This window comes from Neovison vison, chromosome 4 (genome assembly GCF_020171115.1).
Source record: "Neovison vison isolate M4711 chromosome 4, ASM_NN_V1, whole genome shotgun sequence".
Classification (NCBI taxonomy): domain Eukaryota; kingdom Metazoa; phylum Chordata; class Mammalia; order Carnivora; family Mustelidae; genus Neogale; species Neogale vison.
The window spans coordinates 143,612,412-143,639,062 of record NC_058094.1 but is presented as its reverse complement, the minus strand read 5'-3'; the positions used below and the strand labels follow the sequence as shown (position 1 = coordinate 143,639,062).

The 26,651-nt window shown below is 38.0% G+C and overlaps 1 protein-coding gene, 1 long non-coding RNA gene and 1 pseudogene across 4 annotated transcripts in view; 1 reads left to right on the top strand and 2 right to left on the bottom strand.

The window, feature by feature from the left end:
- Positions 1–260: 260 nt before the first annotated feature.
- On the bottom strand, positions 261–2,297 carry LOC122904729. Its single transcript, XR_006384251.1, has 2 exons — positions 2,187–2,297; positions 261–1,967 (listed from the first exon to the last, which is right to left on the bottom strand). It is a non-coding gene; the product is annotated as an uncharacterized LOC122904729 (long non-coding RNA).
- Positions 2,298–2,444: 147 nt separating this feature from the next.
- Positions 2,445–26,651, top strand: part of KMT2E (lysine methyltransferase 2E (inactive)) — a 98,235-nt gene continuing 74,028 nt past the window's right edge. For 2 of the 3 annotated variants that reach the window (XM_044245843.1, XM_044245841.1), the window contains exons 1-2: positions 2,445–2,778; positions 24,100–24,172. The gene's annotated coding sequence lies outside the window, so the exon portion shown is untranslated. The remainder of the gene's footprint in view (positions 2,779–24,099; positions 24,173–26,651) is intronic. The other variant, XM_044245842.1, reaches the window with a different exon arrangement.
- LOC122905692 lies at positions 24,375–24,461 on the bottom strand (annotated as a pseudogene).

The window sequence follows — 26,651 nt, the reverse complement described above, 5'->3', positions numbered from 1 at the left end:
GAAGGGAGAAGCTTTTTCAATTTTCACCAGTTTAGTTAAATGGCTACTATGCTTGTCTGTCCAAGTGGGAATAACCAAAGACAAAACTAGTATTTCTTCCTGAACCTACGAATATAGGCCACTTAATAACTTTTGAACTAAAGACCTTCAACTACAAGGTTTCGAAAACTGTTACTAAAGTCCCACACTTCTACAGAAGTGGTTTAAAGAGGTAGGCTTCATAATGGTGCAGGAATCTTAATGAGTAACATTTACCGAAAGTGATTTCATCTTTTATTTTTAAAGACCATAGATAACAAGGCAACAGAAAGACAAAAGTATTGAAAACATCCTTATTTCATGTAGATAACAATAGCAGCTTTTATTGTTATTACTAATCACTCCTAAATTTGAAAAGCGTATCCACTAAAATGACACATTCTTCTAGAATATACAGAAGGGAAGATATGAGAAGTACACAAGAAGGAACAGAAAGCCTGAAAATGAGCCTCAAAATTCAAATGGTAACTTTTAGGAAATTTTAAGTGTTCCTGGTTGTTACTTACACCTTTTAAACTTGCTTCCAAATATAGGAAATATTTTTCCTCTGGGATCTGAGAAACCTAACGCTTTCTCAAAAAATAACTGATAACTTCTTGACGTTGTGGCCCAGCTACTCTCTTTTTTTACTCATTCCAGCGGCCCTCAGGGACTCGCAGATGACTGCGACTCCAACACTAGGAAACTGTCACCTTACGTAAGAACTTTGCAAGGAGAAAGTTAGGTAAAAAAATAGGGCACCAAACCTCCACCACCAACAGCCGTCACACCCCGTAAGGAGTGTCCCTCCAGGGGCTTTCCCCCGGGAGCCGCAACTCTAAGCTATATGGGGGAGGGGAATAGCTCTCCAACAGTCATCTCTTCCTCTTCAGGCCGCCAACGCCGACCGCACCACAGTCTCCTCCGCCCAAGCCCTTTCCCCTCCCCCGCCCCAGCCTGGGTCGGAGCCAAACCCCACAGGAATGCAGCCCGGTCACATGCGCTGCGGCGGCGGTGGACGTGCCTCTCCCCCCGCGCCCCAAGGAGACCCAGCGCCATCTTGCCCTGACGCAGTTACAAAAGTCATGGGAGGAATTTCGTCTCCTCGTCCGCGCCAGCGCCCCAAAGTTTCGCAGAGGCCGAGCCGGGGCCCTCACCTCGCGCAGGGACAGGAGAAAATACTCAGGGAAGAGCCTTGAGATTCTCTTCGCCACTGCTTGGGTTCCATATCAGCCGCGGCAGCAACGACCACCATCGTCACTTCTCCCTCTCTGCCTTTGCAACAGCCTCCCCCGACGGCTCTGGCCCCACCCGCTGCTGCAGCATGAGGTCATCGCTAGCCAATCACGACGCGCCCGACAGAACACATCAGGCACTGATTGGCTGCATGGACCGCCTCTGCCTCTCCCCACTTCGCGTACCAAGCGCTCCCGGTCTCTGTGGAGCGAGAAGACGGAAGCCGCCATTTCGGGGGAAAGACCCCGAAAACAAGAACAAGAATCACCGTGTTATTTTAGTGGGGAAACCCTTGTTTTATTCTTTGGCTTCCCCCTTTTTTCTTCGAGATAACCGTCTCTCTGTCCCTCCCTCGTTTAATCACCACCACATAAAGGAACTCCCGCTCCCCACCCCGCACACTGTCCCGCCGGCGGGGAAATCCTTCCCCTGGGCCAAAAGAAGTAGGAGGCAGCGACGGCAACTGCACCGACGGCAACGGCAGCTTTTTACCCCGAAACACGGTGGCAGGAAAGCGGCGCTGACGGTGGCTGTACTTTTCCTGCTGCTTCTCCCCCCGACCTCTTCCGTTTCTCTCTCCTCCATCGAGACGGCGCTGGACGCCCCAGCTCCGCTTTTATCCGGTGCCCGGAGTCTGCGCACTGGAGCCTCCACAGCCCCTAGTGGGCGTCGAGTGACACCCCAACCGAGTTCACCCAGCGCTGGAGGCCAGACTGGGGAGGAGGAGGGGAAGACTGAGACTGAGATGGTTTGGGGAGTGGGAGAAAGTGCATCGATTTAGGAAGGGGAGGGGTGGGGTTGTTCCCAGGGCCTACAGTCCTCATCCTTCCACCCAGCAGTGGCGTGCCCAACGTCGCCGATATCCAGACTTGAGGGCTGCTCAAGGAGAAGGGGTAAAGAACCAATCCCACCAAATACGAAACTTCCCAAACCTTCTGTGAATAGTTGAATGCATCTGTTGTGAAAAAGACGGAGGTTCTGCCCACCTCTCTGCCTCCAGTTGGCTATCTTCAAGCCTCTGTGGGAGAGGCAACGGCGGGCGGCAGCCCACAAGCAAAATGGCGGCGGGCAGCTTCGTCCCCTCCCCCTCTGCCCCTGCGGAGCGGGGCGGGCGGGCCCCGTGCACTTGCCGCCGCCGCCGCGGCCGCCGCCGCCGCCGCCGCGGCCGCCGCCGCCGTCGCCGCCATTTTCCCAGAGCGAGAGGCAGTGACACTGAGCGGGCGCAGGGGGCCGAGTCGGAGACCGTGCCTGAGTTCGGGAGCGGCAACAGAGGGGGCATAGACACTCTGAGCAGCCTTGCCGTCGCCTCTGCGTTCCTGTTGACTGTCTGGGTGCCCCCTCCCCTACTCTTTGATTGCTGGTGAAGAGGCTGCGCGCTGCTGTTTGGGGAGGGGGTGTGTGGAGCCGGGTCCTGTGTCCGCAGTGGCTGCTGTCGGGGGGTCGTCTGTTCGCGGAGGTGTGGAGAGACTCCCTGGGGGTCGAGCAGATAACGGGGTTCGGGTGTCTGGTGTGTGAACATCACAGGTCAGTGCCTGTCGTCTCCTTGGGAGTTCTTGGGGTTTGTGGGGTGGAGGGACGCGTGTTTCAAGGAGGAGGGGGCTTTCTCATTTTTATCCTTTTGGGAGGGGGTTGGGGGGAGTCGACGTTGACTCTCAGGTGTCTGGGCTGGAAGAAGACGCTGCTTGTTTGAATAGAATTTATCCTTTCTCTTCCCTGTCCCTAGAAAGGGAGCATTATGGCGGGTTTTAGGGTTGGGGAAAGGGGAAACTGGCAGTTAAACCCCCTTGAGAGTGGGAGTTAGGGAGGGGGCGCACTCCTCTTTGGCAGCGGGTTAAGGCCGCTTGGGTGAGGAGGGAGGCTTGTGACTGTTAGTAGGGTTTGTGTCGAAGTGGTCCCAGGAGCTGCCAGTCTCCCTTTCCTCGACCGCATCTTGTTCAGGTGCTGAAAAACCGTATAGGCCCCATTTTCTTCTTCTTCCATTAATTGCCTGGTATTCTCTGGTGCAATTACCTAGTAAATACGAAGGGGGTTAAGAGGACGTTCTGGGTCTCTATCTCCCTTTGTGGGGGAACGAGACAGCTCCTCATCCTCTCCAGGAGAGGGTAAACCCGCCCCTGAGGTGGTCACCCCAGTACCCAGCCTTCTCAGTCTCCTCCCCCACTCTTCTTGCATTATCGCGGTCCTTTACTGTACCGCAGGCTTAGAATCCACAATATGGCACATTTCAGAAAAGCTTATTTTGACCGAAGGGATTGGCACAAACACTGTGGCAGCAGATAGAGAAGAGAAACAAACGGTTCACTGTGCTAAACGGGGGAGGGGGGAGAGAAAAAACAATCCGGAGTGCTCTCTTCCACTGGCCTCAGTTCCGTAGAGATAGATCCGTTCTTGCTAGACTCTTAAGAATGATACAGTTTAAAGTCAAAGAGAAATCACTAGAGTTCGCTTTGGAGTAAACCCCGGGTTTTGTTTTGGTTTGGTTTGGTTTTTTTGGTGCCTATTTCCCCTCCTTTTAGAGATGTGAATAACGTAAGGTGTTGGAGTTCTGGAGACCTTGGAGAGAATTAAGTGAGGTGCATTCAACTCTAGGCTGGAGACATCAATACCTAACTGGAAGATAGCCCCGTTTTTTCCTTTATTTTCCGAGATGGGAAGTAAAAAGTGAAATTTCCCTCTTTTGTCCTTTACAGATTCTAAAAATGGCGGCCCCAGGCTGATGTTGTGGTAATCTAATCAGCTCGGGTCCTCCACACCCCATGCAGTGCGTTTGTCTGCAGCATATTATGGGCTTATTATGTTTACATGAAAAGACTGTGCTTCTTTTCTTCCCCAGATAGTTTACAAAAAATGTGTTGATTTTACTGCAAATTATAGTGCTGTGTTTTAGTTGATTAATTTTATTGTTTTTCCTGAGAGGCAAATAAAATGACACCACTTCCGAAAAAAAAATTAAAACACTCAGGTAGCCTTAGAAATTCAAGTAGTGAGGGTGGGTCCTCTTAAACATTAAAAAATATATATATATTTGGGACAAGGAATAGTTTCTTGCTCGGTTTAGTGCAAGTGTTTTTTATTCTCTGTGCTAAAGTAAGTTAAAATGTTTAGTAAGTGTGTAAGTGTAACATTTTGTGGGACTACATGTTTTAATTTAAAGTGAAATGTTTCCCATCCACTTCTTGACCAATTTTGTGAATTTTGGTTTTTGTACTCTTTCAGATTCATTTTTAGGGAGCTGTACAAACAAGCCTAAACCTGTTACTTCGCTGGGTGTGGAGATGCTTGTTCTTCTTATTATTCTATTTTGCATCCATTTTTCTCACGTATTTTAGCATTCCTTAAGAATTTTCCAAGTTACCTGTATTTCATGAAGTGCAGCTGCACAGTTTGCTACCTTTTAAAATTGTTTTATAACATATTGTAATTATGTAAGTAGAAAAGTAAGGCTTTAGTTCTTGAAGCCACCCCCCCCCATGCCCATTTACCTATTTTGGGATGTGGAACTTAGTCTGTTTTAATGACTTGAAATGAAAGCCATACCATAATATAGGGTCTTGAATCCATTTTATTCTAATTTCAGAATCTACTAGATTGAGAGAGAAAATTAAATGGTGTCATTTACCAGTATTTGAAAAAGTAGGAATGATTAAAATTCACCTCTGTAGTGGGATGTTGATGTTTTTGGCTTCAACTTAGCAGTGAGTTTTCAGTGGGGCCATTAATGGCGTTTAATGACCAGTCTGATATGGAATAACTGAAAGATGAGTGCCTTTCAATCAAGTAGTTCTTAAAAAGGTTGGGGAGTATACACCCTTTAATGATTCTTTTATTCCACTGTAAATTCTGCTCTGATATTTACAGTGGAACAAGAGAATCATGAAGTTTACAAATGAGCTAGTTTACTTTTTGTTCTACAAAATAATCTTAGAAATAACTGGCTTAGGGAGTTTCATCATGGAAGACTGAGCACATAACCTTACTTAGAATCTTTGAAATGTATTGTAAAATGAAATATTAGTGGATAGTTGGAGTTTGCGTAGGGATTTCTGGTCAATACTCGTTTTTATTATGCTCTGGGTGATCATGTAAGTCTAGGTTGTAACTTCAGTGTAAAGATTGTGCGTTTGTTTTATAGACTGTGTGGTTAAGATCTGTGGTCCAGAAGGTTGGTACTTTAACTTACTATTTAATGTAGGAAATCAGTATACTCTTAGGGAAATTTGGCTTATGTAGCCAGGGGAGGGAACACTGTCTACACCCATTGTTTTTTCTTGATAGTGACCTTGATCAGGTCTAGACACAGAGCATTTGGACTTACTTGGCTTCAGATAAACAATACCAAGTTAGAAATTATGAGAAAAGCTGCCTTCACGCTATTTATTAGCTTTCCTCATACTGGGCTGCTCCATTGCCTTTGGTTTTTGTTTTTTTTTTTTGTTTTGTTTTGTTTTTATCTATATTTGAAGTATATTGTACTTTATTTTAAATGGTTAATTTATAAATAACATGGTTATAAATGTTTGGCTTTTGTTAATGTATACCCCATTGACTGTGTTTTAAATTAGAATTGTAGAGGCAGATTTATTAAAAGGTTAGGCAAGGTTTTTTCTTCTCGGTGAGTTTTGATACAGTAGGTCTGGGTAAGGAGGGAGACTAGTCAAATGGTCTTTTGTTCTTAGGGTAGCTGAGTTTTGAGGGATTAGGTGTTTATCTGTTTAAGTGGATTTGTGAAAAATTATAACGTAATTGGAGAGCAAATTTATTTTTAGAGACTATATTTTGATCGTACTTCCCTTTTGTTGTCAGTGTACGTTATAGGATCCCTTTGATCTCAATTTAAGTTTAGAACCTTTACAGGGCTCCTCCATTTCCCTTCAACTCTTTAGATCTCTGATAACTCTCTCACAATTTTGGCTTGTCTGTCTTAGAGCTTCCAGCCAGAGAATTTTTACCATGTAACACCACAGTAAGCTCTAGGACTTCTTGGATCTAAAATGAGGAAGTGAGGATAAAAGCCAATTAATAATTTAGGAGAAATTCTTCTTTTAACACATACCTTAGTGGTCTTAGTGAAAGTCTAACTTTTTAAATTGCTTTCTTATTTCTAAGAATAATGTACCCATTTTCATGCATCAAAGCCTTACACCTATAGGGATTTTTTAAAAGTGTGTTACATAAATCCTAACAGATCCACTTTTCTGGAAGTTAGTACTGGGACTTAAATGTGTGCTATCATTGAGTGTTTAAAATGGAGAAAATGAAAAAGACTTGGAAGAACTGTCAAAAGGTGCTAAAGAAGTATCAGTGTGGAATTTTTGTAAAAGATGCTGTTTATTTTTTAAAATATTTTCATAATGTATAATTAGCTTTCATTTCCAAAGGACTGATTGACAGTAGAGAGTAGGTGCTCAATTATTTGTTGCATTTAAAGCTTTCATTTAAGCAGACACATCTCAAATACTCTGGGTGATCAGGGACTGTTCCCTGTGATCTGTTAGAATAAATGTTTAATACTTGTATTCAAGGAGAATTTTTAATGTTAGCTATAGAATTATTTTTACTTTATGGTAAAATTATTCTTTTGTGTTGACTGGCAAAAAAACAAGGATACTATTTTAGATGTTGCTGTATAAATGTTAGTTTTTAGGCTGAGTTTAAAATTGGAGTAGCTTACTGTTTTTTTACTGTCTTTTGTAACATACAAGTGTTGGTAAGAGCCTTTTTAAAAAATATTAAATGGATAATATGTATTAAATTTTTATTTAATATGGAAGAGGAATATTTATGGTTGAAAATAGTTTTTTAGCACACCAGATTTGAAGTAACAGTATTTAACTAAAAATCTTGCTATTGCAGTTAAATTAATTCCTAACTAAAGAGAGAGGTAGGAATTAACCAAAAGATTTTTTGTTGTTGTGGTTAATTGTGAGCACTCATGCTAAGTGCTACATTAAAAATCAGATGGTGACTAAAGCTAATTTAATTAGATGTTATTTGTATCTTTAAGAATATAAGAAGTTTTTATTAACCATTAGTAACAAGGATGCTTTTTTACTTAAGTCAGAGTCAAGAAAATAGTTGGGTCTTAAATTTCACTTGATAAATATTTTCCCTTAATATGACATCAGTTCTTTCTTCCCTACAGACAGCTCATAAATAAAATTCTGTTTTTAGGTAGTTTATGAAAGCCGTTTTTGTATTGTTAGGTGAATTTTCCAGCTTTACTGGAAAATCTGATTTGATTATTTATAAGAACTATTTAAGTTGTTTGGGATCTTGGACTTTTCAGTGCAACAGCTCAGTCAGTTTTTTTGATATGTTGAGTTATGCCATCAAAACAAGATACTATGGCTTTCCACGCATAAGTAATCTATAATATAGTAATTCATTGAGTAAATAATCGATTATTTGTCCATTATTTCTAGTTAAAATATTTATTTTTGCATTTTAAAATTGTCCTAAGTGTGAAATCTGGGTTTAATTAAGGCAGGACCTGAGAAAATTATTTGTGCAACTTTCTTTATTTGAGTTGTACAGTTGGAGAAGAGAGAATTTTCTAGCAACTCTTAGATGTTTGCTTAATTTAGAGTTAATCTGAAGGAAAAAACATCTTCGTCCTGAAGTGTATAATTGAGAAAGAACATTTGAGTAATCAATCACACCTGTGTTATAGCTAACTTGGTTACAGCATTTAAGGTCTGAGCCTATGGCAGTAAAGTTAACTAATGGAACAGTGGGATTGAGATAGTTTTGGTTTGTGGTATTCATAAGATAATTTTAAATTTCAGGTTCACGGAATTAGGTCAGCTAATATTTTATCTACTACCAGAATTTTTTTTTTAATTTTATTTATTTGACAGAGAGAGCGATCACAAGTAGGCAGAGCAGCAAGCCGGGAGAGGCGGGGAAGCAGGCTCCCTTGCTGAGCAGAGAGCCCCATGCAGGGCTTTATCCCAGGACCCTGAGAACATGACCTGAGCCGGAGGCAGTCTTAACCCACTTAGCCAGCCAAGCGCCCCTAATACCAGAAAAAATTTTAGTGTTTAAATCTATTTTGACTTTTGTTTTCAAAAGGCATTTATAACATAATTTTTACTTAAAGACTAACTGAAAAAAATTCCTCTTGTTTTTGTATGTTGTTTGAAGAAAGACAGGTCTCAGGAATTTGAAAACTTATTTTCTTTTTAATGATATGGCAAAAGATGGAAAAATTCTTATACGTGACCGATTGAAAGGTTGAGACTGCTTCATTAGTCATGAATTGATGAGGTTCTGGGGTTGGTCTGATACATAGTAGCTCTTCTTGAGAAAGTAAGATTGTTCCTTTTGAATTATTTGCTTTTCTGCTGCTTCTCTTTAAATGAAGCTGCATAATTGGCTGAATTGACACAGCCCTGTTACATCTTACCATTAAGCCCCCAGCAAAACCATATTTTTCAAGCACAGACAAAAGATTATTGCTACTTCTCAAAAGCCTGCTGTTTTAGAGTTTGTTTGGATGCAAGGTACAGAAATCAGCTCCAGCTAGCTTAAGTAAAAGATTTGTTATAGAACTGTAGGGAAATCTTAGAGAACTTTTTTGAAGAAAGTACAGTTAGACCTCACAGGAATTGGCAAGGTGTCAGTGAACCACTGTTCTCCATCTTGATCCCTTTAATTAGCTGTGACTGGTTAAGGAGATGGTGGTAGAATGGGTATTTATGGTGTGGGGGAGTTTGCTTGGGTGAAGAGCAAGAGAAGGACACTTAATTCATCGTAAAACAATTGCTTTTTTTCCCTGGATGTTCATGTGTACTTTGGAGGGCCTCTGAAACTAAATAGTGTCAAATGGATGAGTCCATTTTTTAATTTTTAAAAATGCAAATATTGTATATAATTATATACACATATGTTGAGGAATACTGCCAAAACACCAAGATTTTTTCTGTTTTTGTTTTTTTATTTTTAAATAATTTCAGACTTACAGAAGTTACATGAGTAGTAACAAAACTTCCCTTAAGCCCTTTACTCAAATCCCCTCGTTTTAAACATTTTGTCTTATTTACTTTATTATTTTCTCTGTTGACGTGAAAAGAAATTCTTAACTATTTGAGAGTAGATTGCATATATGATGCGTCTTATACTTAAGTATGCATTTCCTAAGATTAAGTGTCTTAAGTAAGCAGAGTGGTTAAATTTAGGAAATTTAGCATTGATGTAATACTTTTCATTTAGACTCTTGTCCATATTTCCATTTTCATTGGTTCCCAGTTATGTCCCTTATTCACACTTTTTTTCTGGTTCGGTTGCCAATTCAGTATCACAGATTGTGTTTAGTTTTCAGGTCTCTTAGTCTTTCATGATATTAGCAGACTAATCATTAAAGCAGTGTCCCTCAGTTGGGTTTACCTAAGGTTTCTTCATGATTAGATTCAGATTTTGGATTTTTTTCTGGAGTACCAGATAAGCAATATATGGGTTTTTTGTTTTGTTTAATCATCTGGATGCACTTAATATTTGTTTGCCCCTTATCAGTAGTTCATTTTAATTGCTTGGTTAAGGCGTGGTGTAGTTTCTCCATTGTATAGTTACTGTTTCTCTTTTTGCCATTATTAAGTAATTTGTGGGAAGGTATTTTGAGGTTGTGTAAATATTCTGTTCCCTGTCAGACTTTCCTAGATTCAGTGTCTATTGGTGATTCTTGCCAGAATAAGTTTTTACCATGTGGCTGCAAACACACCAAAGTTTTTAGCAATGATTTGTGTTTGGGTAATTGGAATTGTGGAAGTTTTCTTTTTTCTTCTGGTCTTTCTGTGAGACAGATGAATCATTTTTGAAATCACACAGATTAAAATCCACTTTAAGGAAGGAAAGTGTAGATAATTTGGATGGTGTCACATAGTGTCATTTTCTACACAAATGGGATTTAAAATAGCTTACTGAATGCTGTCCTAATTTGAAATTCAGAATACAGGAAATAAGTACATAGGTTGTTAAATTATTTTTTTAATTATAGTGTTCTAATTACTCATTTAGTTTTTAGAATTATTACTAAATGAGCCTTGAGTTAGAGTTGTTTAGGTTTATGATTTGCTGCTAACACTTGCATCTTTTTTTTTTTTGTTTGTTAAAGATTTTATTTATTTATTTGACAGACAGAGATCACAAGTAGGCAGAGAAGCAGGCAGAGAGAGAGAGAGAGGAGGAAGCAGGCTCCCCGCTGAGCAGAGAGTCCGATGTGGGACTCGATCCCAGGACCCTGGGATCATGACCTGAGCCGAAAGCAGAGGCTTTAACCCACTGAGCCACCCAGGCGCCCCAACACTTGCATCTTGATATCTGAGACAGTGCTAAAAATATATATATACATATATGTATTTTTAAATTTTTCTTATTTGACAGAGACACAGCGAGAGAGGGAACACAAATGGGGTGGTGGGGGGGAGAGAGAAGCAGGCCTCCCATTGAAAAGGGAACCCGATGTGGGGCTTGATCCCAAGATCCTAGGATCATGACCTGAGCCAAAGGTAGATGCTTAACAACTGAGCCACCCAGGTGCCCCTGAAAAAATATATTTTAATTATGGTGTTATTCCCCTTTCTCCATTAAAAAAAAAATATTGAAGTAATTCTTTTGAAATTTTTTTTCTGAAATTATTGAGATAAGTTTTTAAAACATATGTTAAAATATATATTCAACATATAAACATATATGTTAACATATATGTTCAACATATATATGCAAGTTTCTTTTTTAGATTCTGTTTATTTATTTGACAGACAAAGATCACAAGTAGGCAGAGAGGCAAGCAGAGAGAGAGGAAGGGGGGAAGGAAGCAGGCTCCCCACTGAGCAGAGAGCCCAACGAGGGACTCTATCGCAGGACCTTGGGATCATGACCTGAGCCGAAGGCAGAGGCCTTTAACCCACTGAGCCACCCAGGCGCCCAAGTTTGCTCTTTTAAAAAGGGTTGGTGAGATGGTACATTTAATACAGCAGAGCATCAAACATCTGTAACTCTTAGAACAAAGTGCTGTATGATTTTTTGGAACAAATGTAGTACTCACTGTGGAAAAGTTCATTAGAACAAGAAAAGAATAAACAGGGAAAATACTTATTCAGACTTTAATTACATTATAATGATACTCATCAATTTGGCATATTTCTTCTTAATGATAACAAAATATTGGTAGTGAAATTGGGTGGTAATTTGAATATTTTACTGATTTAGGCCCTGGGTAACATACTGAATGAAAATTACTAATTTCTTTGGAAATTTTCAGAGAAAATTGGGAGAAGAAAATTTTGAGACTTGTGGGTAATTACAGAGTGGAGATTACATTCTCTAAAACTTGAAATATCCTGATAAATTTAAGAACATATTTCAAAATAGGATTAATGAGATGATACACTTGAATCAGCATTTTGTAGGGGCTTAATTAATTTAAAACTCATTTTAATCAACTGTATCTGTGTCTTAAGAGGATGAAAGTTCAGTTTGTAGCACTACTAAATCATATTCCATTGTCTTAAAAAAGTACAGGGTGAGAGGTGCAAAACAAATCTCATGATGAACTGAGGATTTTCTTTTAGGCCACAGCCCCCATGCTGGTTATGTAAAGTAGCATCCTATTGACTGAAGCTAAGAAACTAGAGTTAGAATTGATTTCTGAGATTTTTTATTTAAATATTTTTCACTGTGGTCCAGGGGCCACATGTATTATTTACGTGGTGCTCACTAAAGCAAACATTCTTGGGCCCCATTCCAGACCTACTTAATCACATCTAGTGGAGTCTTGAATTTGCATTTTAGTTGCTAGCCTCTGCTAGTTTTTACAGTGTTCTAGCTCTTCCCTTTTATTTTGCAAGTAGAACAGAAACCAGGGAGGTTAAATGATTTTCCTTAGCTCATATAGTTAGATAGTGGTTGATCAGGGATTAAAATTTAGGTCACAATTCTTGATATTTAAACTTTTCCAGGAAACCATGCTGACTGTCCTCTTGAGAAGCCAGTCCACTATTTTTAGATTATCTGAATGAAGATTCCTAGTCTTTGTGTAGTGTCATGTGACAGACTATTTGTGTTTCTTTACATCCCAATTCAAGATTATCTGTTGGTTTCCAGAACCCAGGTGTTATTTGGATGAGTCTTGGATTAGAATTCTAGCAGTACAAATTGTGATCAAGGTGTGATGAGCCTCGAATGCCAGGACAGAAGATTATGGACTTTATGGGAGAGCTGCTGAAAAATTTGTTTTGGGGAGTGACATACTAAGACTTGATTATCCCCTCCAATTTTTAAGATTATGAAAGCAGTATATATATATATATATTTTTTTTTTTTTTAAAGATTTTATTTTTATTTATTTATTTGTCAGAGATAGAGAGGTAGAGCGAGTGCGAGCACAAGCAGACAGAGTGGCAGGCAGAGTCAGAGGGAGAAGCAGGCTCCCTGCAGAGCAAGGAGCCCGATGTGGGACTCGATCCCAGGACGCTGGGATCATGACCTGAGCCGAAGGCAGCTGCTTAACCAACTGAGCCACCCAGGCGTCCCTATATTCTTATTATATATGACTCAACAATACTTCGTTTGAGGTAGTATTGCATAGGACTTAAAGTAAAAACTAGAACCATAATGAAACCAGGTTGTATTGCCTTATGATCTTGGGCAAGTTACTTATCTTTTAGTGCCTTAGTTTCTTGATCTGCAAAATTGAGATAATAATAGAGCCTATCTTACAGAGTCATTTTGAGAATTCATTGAGTTAATAGGTGTACAATTCTTAGTTAGTTCTCCAGCTGTTTGTATTGTAGCTGTTCCTGGAAAAAAAAGTGAGTTTCTGATTCTATCCCCATTGTCTCATGTGCTGTACTGATCACTATTTATAGCTTATATATATATATATATATATATATATATATATATGTATTTATACACACACACACAACTTATTTAATTTTTTTTTTGTATATTGTGTTTTCCCCAAAGCCTTTTATATAGATACTGTAGAGGATTCCTTAACTTTCACTTAAAAAATATTAGTGCCAGGGATCCCTGCATGGCACAGTCGGTTAGGTGTCACTCTTGTTTTCAACTCAGGTCATGATCTCAGGGCCATTTTAAATTAAAAATACAGTGTTTACAGTATATGTAATTTTTTTTTTAAAGGAAGATGTTTCCTTTTTTTTCTAAAGATTTTATTCGTTTATTTGACAGAGATCACAAGCAGGCAGAGAGGCAGGCAGATAGAGAGAGGGAAGCAGGCTCCCCCTGAGCAAGATCCTGAGATCAAGACCCGAGCTGAAGGCAGAGGCCCAACCCAGTGAGCCACCCAGGCACCCTGGTATATATAATTTTTAAATGAATCTCCATATTAACTGATGAACTCACAAATTTCGAGTTCCTGTTGTCTATAAATCCAGATATTTGAGGGGGGGTTGTATCTTGGAAGTCTTAAAATGCTCTTTCATGCTGACATCTTGATTTCAGACTTTGGTCTCTAGAATTGTTTATGATCATGTGCTGTAGCATCCTTAAGAAATGAATCTACCCCTCTATTCCAGTTACCTCAGTGAATCCCGTTGCTAGACAACACACATGCAACACACACATAAAAATAATTAAAATGCTGTTTCAGAATCTGTGATTTGTCCTACTGGGGTTTATAGAATTCTGTCTAAGTGAAATGACATATTTCAAATGTCTATGGAATTGAATAGATGCGCTGATCTGACAAGATCCCGTAACCTTTATTATCTTTTGAGTTTACTTTCTTTCTGTGAGATTTACATTCATTTCTTTAGAACTCTTCTGTTAATATTGTAAACTAGATTCATTTAGTGGCAAATAGTTGAACGCCCTCTAATTGAAAGTGTTATGGTAGCTACTAATTTTGGCTTGCTGACCTTGCACATATTTCCTAGGGGAAGTAACTGATGATTGTGTTGGCTAATAACTCTGGGATCAGTTTGTGTGGTTGCAAATTTTAGCCTGTAATTTTTTGATACATTGTAACATGGTTGCTGTATGTTAGCAAAACCTATTAATTATACACTAATGTAGTAATTTTTTGATTTTTGAATTCCAAGTAAAAACTGGGAGATCTTAGGGACTTAGTATTGTGCCAGAAGACAAAAGTTCTTTTATTGTGTAGTTACTTTGAGAATATTTTATTTATCATTTAAATTTAATACAGAATGATAATGGAGATTTGAAAGGAGTCTCTGCTGGTATAGCCTTTTATAAAAGGAGTCTCTGCTGGTATAAACTCTCACTTACAGGGAGTTTAAATTTTATGCCTCTTACATCCTGAGGTAAATTGTTCATTAAGGATTTGGAGGAAAGTATTTCTAGTTCAGACCCTAACTTTGCACAGCAGTTTTTTTCATGTACAATGACTTTTATAAGGGTGGCCAGTTGGCTCAGTAAATGTTGATTATTTTTTATCTATGTATATACATAATGTTTTCTATTTGTAAAGACAAGTCTTTAAAATTAAGTTGGAAAGTGAAAGTGGATGTAGCCTCATAGCAAATATGCTTGTCAATAATAACACTTTATCTATTAAGTTCATTCCTGACACTTCATTTTATCCTTTATTGTACAGTTTCTCTGTGATTATATGCCTGTTCAAAACTAGCTACTCTAGGACGCCATTGGGGTTGGACCTCTGCCTTCAGGTCAGGCCCTGGTCTCAGGGTCCTGGGATCAAGTCCTCCATCGGGCTCTCTGCTCAGTGGGGAGCCTGCTTCCCCCTCTCTCTGCCGGCCTCTCTGCCTACCTGTGATCTCTCTGTCAAATATAGATAAATAAAACCTTTCAAAAAAAAAAAAAAAGACTGGCTACTCCAAAAGCTTGAATAAGACATAATAAGTTAATAAAGTTTGCATTTCTGAGTAATTTTCTTAATGGAGGCTTAGATCTACTAATTCCATAATTCATTCCTGTGAGATGCGTAGACATTTTTTCTCTAAGCTTCAACTCCCTAGTTCTTAGGCACTGGTTCTTTCATTTCCGGGTTTTTTTTTTTTTTTCGTTTCTGGGTTTTTTATTTTGTTTTTCTATTTATATTAATATATGCAGAGGAAGAAGTTGATCATTGGATACTGTAAGTCTTGGGATTAAAAAGACTGGGGGGAGCACCTGGGTGGCTCAGTGGGTTAAGTCTCTGCCTTCTGCTCAGGTCATGATCTCAGGGTCCTAGGATAGAGCCCTGCATCAGGCTCTCTGCTCAGCAGGGCACCTGCTTCCCCCTCTTTCTCTGCCTGCTGCTCTGCCTACTTGTAACCTCTCTCCCTCTGTCAAATAAATAAATCAAAAAATCTAAAAAAAAAAAAAAAGATTGGGGAAAATTTTGCAGAAATAAATGGTTTAAACATGGAAAGTATTTTTTCTTATTTTGCTAGTCTCTTGCTGATTTTATAGTTTGTTGATACTTAGAAATTACTCTTTTTTAGAATTAAGATTTCTATAGCAAATATTTTAAACGTGGAATTTTAAGATCTTTTCACATATTTACAATAATAGAGCTGCTGTTTTTCACTAAGTGTTTTCAGTGATCCACAGTTTTGTGACTGGGATTGAGTAAATTGAGTAATGGGAACTTCATGCTTTTAATTCTAAGAGGGAAGGTGCTAAAATTCATACCAACTCTGCAAGGTAGATATTTTACCCATTTTTCATGAGAGACCTAGAGAGACTCGGAGTCTCATAGTTAAAGAGTGACTGATAAGGGGTCCTTGGGTGGTTAAGCTTTGAACTCTTGAGTCCAGCTCATATCACAATCTCAGGGTTGTGAGATCGAGCTCCTCATCAGGCTCTGCACTGGTGTAGAACCGGCTTAAGATTCCTCCTCATTACCCCGCACCTGCTTGCTCACTCCCTCTCTCTCAAAAAAAAAAAAAAAAGAAAGAAAGAAAGAAAAGGCCACTGATAAAGAATTTGAATTCAGATCATTTGAAAAAATATCAGCTCTCTATTGACCCTTATAAAGGACTAATTTTTGACTAAGTTATGAGAATACACAAATCGTTATCAAAGGCAATTACTTAAAACTACCTCTGAGATACCTTTGATTATATTATATTGCCCTAGCTCATCAAAAGGGGTTTAAGGGCAACTTAATTTTGTTCAGTGCTCATTCCCAAGCACATAAACCAGTATACAGAACATGTTAACATAAATATGTTAAATGGATAAATTTTAGTTGATTTTATTGCATTTTAAATTAATAGAATAGTTACCCTATACTCTGGGGAAGTGCAACAAGATTTCTTCCATTATTTGGAGACCAGGTATTCAGTAGTCAGTGGTGGCAAGCTGGAGGGGTTGTTGATTATTGGAAGTTATTCAGATGGTGAAGGTGATGGTGGGAGCCATGGAAACTGAGGAAAAATGAATCTGGAACACTGAAGAGGCACAAAAGGCTTGTTGAGCAAGTATAACAGGAGACTAGAAAAAAGAAGGATTAAAAAGAACTAGGGGAATGGGGTACAAACAAAAAATGGAATGCAAAGTGTGAATGTTTGGTTTTTGCAGTGATGGCAGATGTTTGAATAGATACATACCCTATAGATGGCTAGGAATAGGAAATCAAAGAGGAATGAATGGTGAAATCCAGTGTGGGTGGAGATTAATAATAGGGAGGATTGAGCCTTGAGAGACTCCACATTTTAAAAAGTAATAAGAGAAAGAAACAATTACAAAAAAAAAAAATGTTCCAGAAGGAAGTCAATAATGTTCTTCTCTGACAGGTATTTTGCTTTGTTTTGAGATATGTTCCTGTTTATCTAAAAGAGGGAGGAAGGGATTGAATGTGTTAGGGTGAGGAAAAAATATGATTTAATCCAGAATAATTTTAGGTGGTATCTTCACTACCACAACGTGGGCTTTGATAGCTAAAATGTAAATATTAGTTCTTGGTAAAGGTTGAAGTAGATGATAGAGTTTTGAGAACCAAGCATCTAATAGCTATTTCAAATAATGGGTCAAATGTAAGCTAGTGGCTTAAAAAAATATAACAACATTCTTTGGGAAGTTAGGAGATTAGGGTGGAGCAGGTTTTATAGCTGGGATAGTTTTTTGAGGTAGCCTGGCTAAATTTTTGTTTATAGATAAGGAAACAGCCCTCAGGAGGTTGATCTAGAGACCTTAAAAGCTAGGTTTTTTTTTTTTTTTAAGATTTTATTTATTTGACAGAGATCATAAGTAGGCAGAAAGGCAGGCAGAGAGAGAGAGGAGGAAGCCGGCTCCCTGCCGAGCAGAGAGCGGAATGAAGGACAGGATCCTGGGATCCTGAGAATATGACCTGAGTCGAAGGTGGAGGCTTAACCTGAGCTACCCAGGTTCTAGTTTTGTAGCAGAAAAGTCTAAGTTGGGAAATTGGGAATGCTTCCAAGGAAGTGTAGTAAGTATTTACATAACTCTTGAAGGTTTAATAAGGTTTTTGTTGGTGGGATGGACAAAAATGAAGGACTATTACTGTAGAAAATTTGAAGGGGAATGAGCAAAGTTACGCCAACAGTAGTAAAAAGACTGGCATAGTCAGAGAATTTATGTATTGGAACAGGGTAACCTGATAATGTCAAGATTAGGAACTTAACTGTAATTACTGTGAGCTGCTACGCTTTTGTGAAGAGGGCAAAATTAGGATACTAGTGCGTGAAGTATATCTGTCTAAGGAATTGTTATAAAGGGCTGGAACAAATGCCTTTTTAAAAAATAAGACATCCAGGCTACATCCCAGTCCTGCTAAATCAGAATCTGTGGGAATGAGGCCCAAGAATCCATCATTTCCAACTCCAGACCCCAGTATATGAAAAGTAGCAATTTGTGGGTTTATGTTTGAGAACCACTGGTTTAAAGGTCAAGTTAGAAAGGAAAAGAGACCACTTAAAAAATTGCTCTGGCAGCCCAGGTCTGAGATAATAAAATGTAGATGGTAGAACCTGAAAGATTTGTTTAAATCCTATTCATTAGATTTGATACATACTGTTTTTCGTTAGGGAAGTAAGAGAGGACTCAAGATCTCTAGTCTGAAAGAAATGATTCAAAATAGTGATTGAAGGTGTACTTAGTTAATCCTGGAGAGGACATTGTTTTGCTTGAGACTAGAATGAAGAATGAGAGAATAAAATTATTACCAGCTTTAATTGTTTTAAGAATTATGCCCTTATATGGTGGGATACTTATTTAAAGTTTGAAAAAGCAAGAATGAACCAGCCTAACAGTCTATATAGGTTGACTGAAAGATAAATGCAGAGTTTTTTTGTTTGTTTGTTTTTTAATACAGTAGACTCCAGCACTACTTTTAGAAGCTTATTTTTTCTTTTCTGCTTTGGGCAGGTAGAGTATACCAGTGAAATAAGTTTTTCATGTCATATGTTGAGTCAGTAAGTATTTTCTTTTAACCAGTGATTTTTGAGCTATTCTCCAGGAAGCTATATGCTTTTCATGGAACTTAACTGATGGGTGGGAGGACATATAGGCAGGAACATACCCCTGCCACCCTCTTTAACCACAGACATAGCAAATGTGAGGTACAAATGCCTGTTGTACCTGTTTACAGACATTACTGATCACTTGAGGCCTCCTGCTATTGTATCTGGCTGTGGCCTCCTTAACATAGTACTTCAAGTTGACATTAGCAATCGTTGGGAAAAGCATAGGAGAGTCAAGCTAGTTTTCATTCTGGAATCAAAATACATGCTTAGATTTCACATGGGGCACCTGGGTGGCTCAGTGGGTTAAGCCTTTGCCTTCAGCTCAGGTCATGATCTCAGGGTCTTGGGATTGAGCCCCACATTGGGCTCTCTGCTCAGCTGGGAGCCTGCTTCCCCCACTCTCTCTGCCTGCTTGTGATCTCTCTCTCTCTCTCTGTGTCAAATAAATAAATAATCTTAAAAAATACATGCTTATATATGTATGTATAATATGTATATATATATGTATAATGTCATTTGTAAAAAAGTTTCTATCAGTACTCAAAAAAAAGTTTGAAGGCCACAATTTTAATGTCATTTTAGAAAATTAAGTTTTAAATTTTGAAGTAATGTAGAGTTACATGCATTTGTAAGAAATAGTGCAGAGAGGGATCCCTGGGTGGCTCAGTTGGTTAAGTGTCTGCCTTCGGCTCAGGTCATGATCCCTGAGTCTCCCAGGATCAAGCCCTGCATTGGGCTCCCTGCTCAGTGGGGAGTCTGCTTCTCCCTCTGCCCTCCTCTGCCTTGTGCTCATGCATGCTCTCCCTCCTTCCCCCACAACCCACGCAGATAAATAAATAAAATCTTAGAAAAAAATACAGAGAAACTATTTTTCCTTTATGCAATTTCCCTCAATGGTAGCAGTCTTGCAAAACTGTAGTACAGTGTCACAGCCAGAATATTGATACTGATACAGTCTATTCACTTTGTTCGGATTTCCCCAATTTCACATGTGTGTGCATGGGAGTGTGTGTGTGTGTTTAGTTCTTGGCATTTTTATCACATGTAGGTTCCTGTATCCACTACCACACTTAAGATACAGAACATTTCCATTCTACAAGAATCCCTGGTGTTACCCTCTTACAGCCACACTGATGTATTCTTTTTCTATAATTTGTCATTCATGACTCTTATGTAAATGGAATTACATGGTATGTGATCTTTTGGGGATTGGCTTTTTTATTTCACTCCGCATAATTTCCTTGATATTCATCCAAGTTGCATGTATCAATAGTTCCTTTATATTACTAAGTAGTGTACCATTTAATACCATTTTCTCATTTGATAGACATAGGACATGCAGCCTCAGACTTTTCCTTTAAATCTATAGTACGTGTCTCTCCTTTTCTTTTGTTAACTTCCCTGATTCTGTTTTCTCTTAATATCTCAATCACCAACTCCATGAGCGCTGCTGGGAGCACAGTTAAAAAATTACTAATGTGGATAGCAACTTTTTTTGTTTTTTAACAGAAGGATGTTGTACCCATGAAGTATGTGGTATTATGCTTTACAGGTATGATGCTTCACATATGTGATGCTTTACATTGGAGAATGTGGTATTACTGCTTTTGTTTGTAAAAGTAAGCTATTAAGGAGTTTGGGAAGGTGATTATTCTTAACTTTGAAGATTTTTTTCTTCTGCACTTGTATTGTGAGCAGTAAATTCTAAGATATGTTGTTGTGGGCCATATTGCAAGTAGAAAGTGGCAATAGGTAACTGTTTTAGCAGGAAATAGCTTTTGTTATATTCTCAGGTATGAGTATAGATTAAACTCTAAGAGCAGTTTTGTGTGTATGGAAAACAAATTGTATTTCTATACCTAGGGACAGTCTAACTTGTCAATTCTTACCAGTCACTGAATTGCTTTTTATTTTATTTTTTAAAAAAATTTATTTATGAGAGAGAGAAAGAGAGAGAGAGCGCGCACGGGTAGGGAGCCTGATGTGAGGCTCGATCCCAGGACCCTGGGATCATGACCTGAGCGGAAGGCAGATGCTGAACTGACTAAGCCACCTAGTTCCCCCTGAATTGCTGTCTTAAAGTGCCACATTTTATACTGAAGTTTAGTGATCCCCACCACTTTGGGAAATAACAAATATTCCTCAAAAAAGCATCATGCATTAAAAAAAATTGATAGTAATGAATTAATTTTTTTAGCTTATACGTGCTTTGGGGTGGGGAAGGAGGAATGTGCCAGTGTTCAGAAGTTTTCCAGAAACCCTAGTAGAAAGAATGGTACTCCATTTTATAATGCCAGACAAATAGTTCACAATATTGTATTCATACATGTATTTTAAGAATTAATGGACTTCATTTTTTAGAGTAAGTTTAGGTTCACTTCAAAACTGAGAGGAAAGTATAGATTTCTCACATGCCTCCTCCTGACCCAAGTACAACCCTGCTCATTGTCAGTGTTCCTCATTATTATGGTACATTTGTTACATTCAGTGAACCAGCAGTGAAACATCCAGAGTGTATAGTTCACATTACAGCTCACTCTCTGTCTTCATGGTTTTTTTTTTTTTTAAGGTTGTTCTTCTTAATACTTTAATACCCTTTTTTCAAGTTTATTTATTTATTTGATTAGTAATCTCTGCACCCAGTGTGGGGCTCAAACCCACGATCCTGAAATCAGGAATTGCATGCTCTTCTTACTGAGCCAGGCACACTGGTCAGAAATTCTTAATAGTTGACTTGACTTTTGCAAGTATAATAGTTGAGAATTGTTCTCCAGTACTCATTCTTAAGGACTTTTACTAAATATTTAGTTCCCAGAAATTTTATCTGATCATCATAGCTAATACTGAGTGCCACACACAGTCTGAAACAATTCAGAAATACATGTTCTGTGATTATTCCTGTTCAGAGATGAGGCGCTAAGGCTTAGAGAGAATAAGTAACCATTATTAGTAAGTGTGAATGTGAATGATTGTGAAAATGTGAATGTGAAAGAATGTGAAAGCTGAAGCATTGCTACTTTGACAATGAGTTTAGTAGTAATGGGTTTGTATTAAATATGACACAGTGAAACACTGTGAGACTTTTATAGAACCAGAAGATACACTTTCTGAACATTGAATTTTATATTATAGGTTCCATTTTTCTTTTTTCTTTTTTTTTTTTTTTAAGGATTTTATTTATTTATTTGAGAGAGAGACAGTGAGAAAGAGCATGAGCGAGGAGAAGGTCAGAGAGTGAAGCAGACTCCCCATGGAGCTGGGAGCCTGATGTGGGACTCGATCCCGGGACTCCAGGATCACGCCCTGAGCCGAAGGCAGTCGTCCAACCAACTGCGCCACCCAGGCGTCCCTAGGTTCCATTTTTCAAGACCAGCGTTAACCCTGGCACATTGAATACAGATTTTCTTAGAAATTTCATTTGCTACAAAAGGATTATAATGTAGGTTGGTGAGATTGTTTCTAGGAACCAAGTGGTGGTTTAAAGGGGATTCAAGTTAAAAGTTAACTGGTTAGATAGGTGGTCTTAAATAGTTTTGTATAAGGAATTGAGTTATACTTGTATATTAGTAATCTCAAATTTGCATATTATTTGTATATTACTTGTAAATTACTTGTATATTAGTAATCTCAAATTTGAAGCACGTTTGTTCCTGAAAATAGAGAATTTGAATATTCTTTGATGATGTCCTTTGCACTATCCCTGAAATATTTTAAATCCAAATTTTAGACTTTGAGCTATAGGTCTCCTCTTTTGTAGTATTTTAGTGCGTTGTTGTGGAATGCATGTAAGTTGAGTAAGTAGATTAAGTTTGGGGGAGGAGCAAGGTGGGTTTCATTACTGTTCTTTCAATGTGCTGGAATAAATGTAGTCCAGATGTCCTAGAGTGCAACACTTACATATTTATTTAATTTCTCCTCTTTTTGAGAAGGGCAGTTGTCAGTTTTTTCCTCTTAATTGTAAACAACAGTCATCTAGCAAATTTTAATTTCAGGCAAACTAATGTGTAGGTTCTGGAATCAGACTGCTACCATTCCAGTCTTGATTCTCCTATTTATTTTTTTTTAATTTTTAAATTTTTTATAAGCATATATTTTTATCCCTATGGGTACAGGTCTGTGAATCGCCAGGTTTATATACTTCACAGCACTCACCATAGCACATATCCTCCCCAATGTCCATAACCCCAGACTATCCTATTTATTAGCAATAAAACTTTACAGAAGTTTAATCTCTCCACCTTGTCTGTAAAATGGGGGTAATAAATGTACCCCCATCATAGGTTTGTGATGATTAAGCATTGCAAGCACTCAGTATTTGTCATTGCTGTCAGAACCTCTATTTGGGGGAGATTTGAGTATTAGGTAAGTGCTTGTAGAGCACTGTTTGATAATAATATTAACCCAGTTGGAGAAGTAATTCATTCTCTTGTCAAAGTTATTTTTTGTTGCTTTTTGGAATGTGATATTCAGTGTTTAGATTATCAGGAGTAATCTCTTAATATACTTGTGATTGTACAATTTAAACTGTAAGATCATCAGCCTAACCTACCTCCATTTGTAGTTCAAACCCAGAGTAGTAAAATGACTTGTCCAGAGTTTCATAGGTAATACTTGGTAATAGATCTTGGTCAACCAGTATTTTTTTTTTTAATTATACCTTAGCTAACTGCTACAGAGGAAAGAAATCTTACATTCATAGTGAGGGCAGTTTAATTTCTAATTTATAAGGAAATCTTACATATGTGGTCCCTTAAAATTTCTTTCAAGTTTATTTCATTTTCATTAGTAATTTAGCCAAAAATTCACCAGCTTATTAGTGATATATGTCCAAAACACAAACACTGATTTAATTCTAATATTTTTTGAACTGTGTATAAGCTACTTAAAAGGGACAGAAAGGTAATAAATGAGTCTTCAAAGAGATTTTGTTAAATTGGGCACTTTTATTCATAATTTTAGAAAAAATATTTCCTCATATTTTCATCCTTCTGCATTTGGGTACGATATTCATCTTTTCAGTGGTATTTTTTGCTTTCTGAACATGGTCTTAAAAGCAGCCTCAGCCTTCCAGTTTTTCTGATAGACTGTTTTGTAATTGCTTTTCCTAGCTTTTCAACTTGTTTTTCCTACTTTAGAATTTTGGTTTTGTTTTGGTATCGTTGCCTTTGCTTTGCTAAATCTGTATTTAATATTGTATTTTCTCAGTTTCTGTCCAGTTTGATTTGGCATTTAGCTTTAATTGTTGCCTTTATTGTGTTTACACTCATTTGTATAAAGAGGTGAAGAATAAATTTATTTTTTTTTTTTAAGAATTAGCTCTGTCTTTGTGTGAGTCCCTTTGGTTTTAGGTGCCATATTAGACAGACATACCCGTAATTTTATGCCATTTAAAAACAGCTCAATACTCCTGTGTTCACTTGGTTTCTAGGTCTATTCTGGATAGCAGGTTTTGTGAAGACATTTATTCTTTCTTGGACCTCAGATTTGCCAGACATCTCATGGTATTTCCTTTTACATTATTTCTTTAATGGCTGCCATTTATTCTCAATGTGCTTTGTATATATTTTACTTGATAGTTGGAAAATCAGTTTCTTGATTCGCATATAAGCTGTGAAAGCTTTGTGGTAATTGTTTGGATTGTGTTGAATTGTTGAATTTCCTTTAGTTGTGCCTATATTACAAGCTCACACCTTTTCCGCTTACTACCTTGGCTTTCCCTTATTTTTCAATTAGCAATAATCGCGCCTCGGATAAACCTCATTGGCTACGATACTGCCACTGTATTTTTTTTTTTTTTAAAGATTTTATTTATTTATTTGACAGAGAGAGAGATCACAAGTAGGCAGAGAGTCAGGCAGAGATAGAAGGGGAAGCAGGCTCCCTGCTGAGCAGAGAGCCCGATGCGGGGCTCGATCCCAGGACACTGGGATCATGACCTGAGCCGAAGGCAGCGGCTTAATCCACTGAGCCACCCAGGCGCCCCGCTGCCACTGTATTTTTAAAGATGCAATGATTTGACCCTAATGAATTTATGATTCTATTAAGTATCAACTGTATTTTTAAACAGTGTGAGTTTTCTGGCTAGAGTTTTTGATATTAATGAATACAGTGAAATGCTTGCCATTTTATGGTCTCAGTAGATGGGACCTCTTCTTGGCTTCTGACCTTTTGTGAATTTCCCTGTTAAGTCAAATTCAGTCTGTGGTTCTGTTTCAGTTGGGATGATGTGCCTATCCTGGGGATAAGCGTCTGTGTTTTTAGAGTGATGTATTTGTGGAGAAGGTGTCATGTAGTTGCTGTTATAGCACTTAATTCTAGAGGTTGGCAACTCATTTGGCTAATGAGGCCAGGGCTGCAGTTTCATCTTAGGTGCTCTAATTCATTCACTAGTCCCTTAATAAAGTGTTAAGCTGCAGGCATTGTGCAGTGTTTGAGAGATAGGCTGTAATCACACAGACACAAGCTATTGGCTGAAATAGGCTAATGGCAAGCTCTTCATGGCTGTTTAAAAATAGTTCAGATGTAGTTTTTATTGAGTGTATATTTTATAAAAATGGAGCATACTATTGAAAACATACTCAAGTAGATTCTTTAGGTTGGACATATTACTCATTTACCTAAAGGAGTACATAGCATTTTGATTTCTGCTTTCTTGTTTCTGCTTCTGATTAAAACAAACAAAAATGGCACTACTAAATATTTAACAACATACACCTAAAATGTAAGACTTCTTATGAGTCTAATGTAAAGATAAGCTGAGCTGAAGAAAACATCTACCAAGTAGATTCTACCAATAAGGAAGAGAATTTTTTTTTTTTTTTTTTTAAGGTTGTAATTGTTAACCTGTTGTTAGGCCCATGTCTTCAGCATTTAAAAGAAATACATAATGAGGTACCATTTGAATGAACAAACTTACAGTTTGGTATTACTTGCATTTTGCTAATTAGAAATTTTATAGCTTTATGTGGCTTTCATGAAGTAACTCTAATATGGTCAGGTGTAGAAAAGAAGGTAGGGCAGCTTTTCATTGTTCCTTTTTCTCATTCTGCTTTAATTATTTTTAGAGGATGATTTTAATTTGATGGGGCAAACTATAAAAACATGGCAAGTTGAAAACTGTAATTACTTTAGTTTCAAAAGCTATTAGAAGTTCACTTTAAATGAAATCTAGAGAGCTTTTCCATGAAAGAAGAGCAACTCTTCTTACATGACTGCCACATGTTGATTGCCAAAAAAGTGCAGTGCTGTGTACAAAAATGCTTTGCACTCATTATTTCATTTTCTTCTCAGAAACCCTATGAGGATAAATTCGCATTTTATGAACAAGGAACCTGAGGCTTAGGTTAAATAACTTGCCTGGCTCACACATCTGGTGAGCATTAGAGATAGGTCCAGTGCTTCTCTGTTTTTAACTTTTAAGTGCAAAAGCCTGTTATTGTGTATTTTTATTATAATATCTTATAATCTAGTAGGTCTCCCCCAGTTATACATGGTTTAAAAAGAGAGGCTAGTTTTCTTGGAGAATTCAAACCACTGTTACCACTTTATTCCCTGTTTTGGTATTTACTCCAATAAGGTATGAGCTCACAATCTGCATTATTTGAGAAATAGGAATTAACCTGAATTAGGTATTCTCGAGTTACTTGAAAAATTTAAAAAATTAAAAATAAATACAAGAATTGCTGTTTGAAGAAAGGTTGCTCTTCAGTATTTCAGGTATAACATGGCAAAAAATGATTTTGACTGTTGCTCTTTTCCTGTTTATAGGATTATCATTCTGTTTTGTTCCTGAGTTGTACTGTTTTATTATTTGAAAGATTTTGAGTAGATACTTCACAAAGAGTACCATGTATAAATGTTATGCAGTGAATTAGATTAGAAGCATTGATGTTAAAGCTGAATATATTTTGTTACTTGGTAAATGTATTTAAAAACAATGAAGTATATTAGTTTTCTTAACTAATTGCCTGTGTTAGGGAA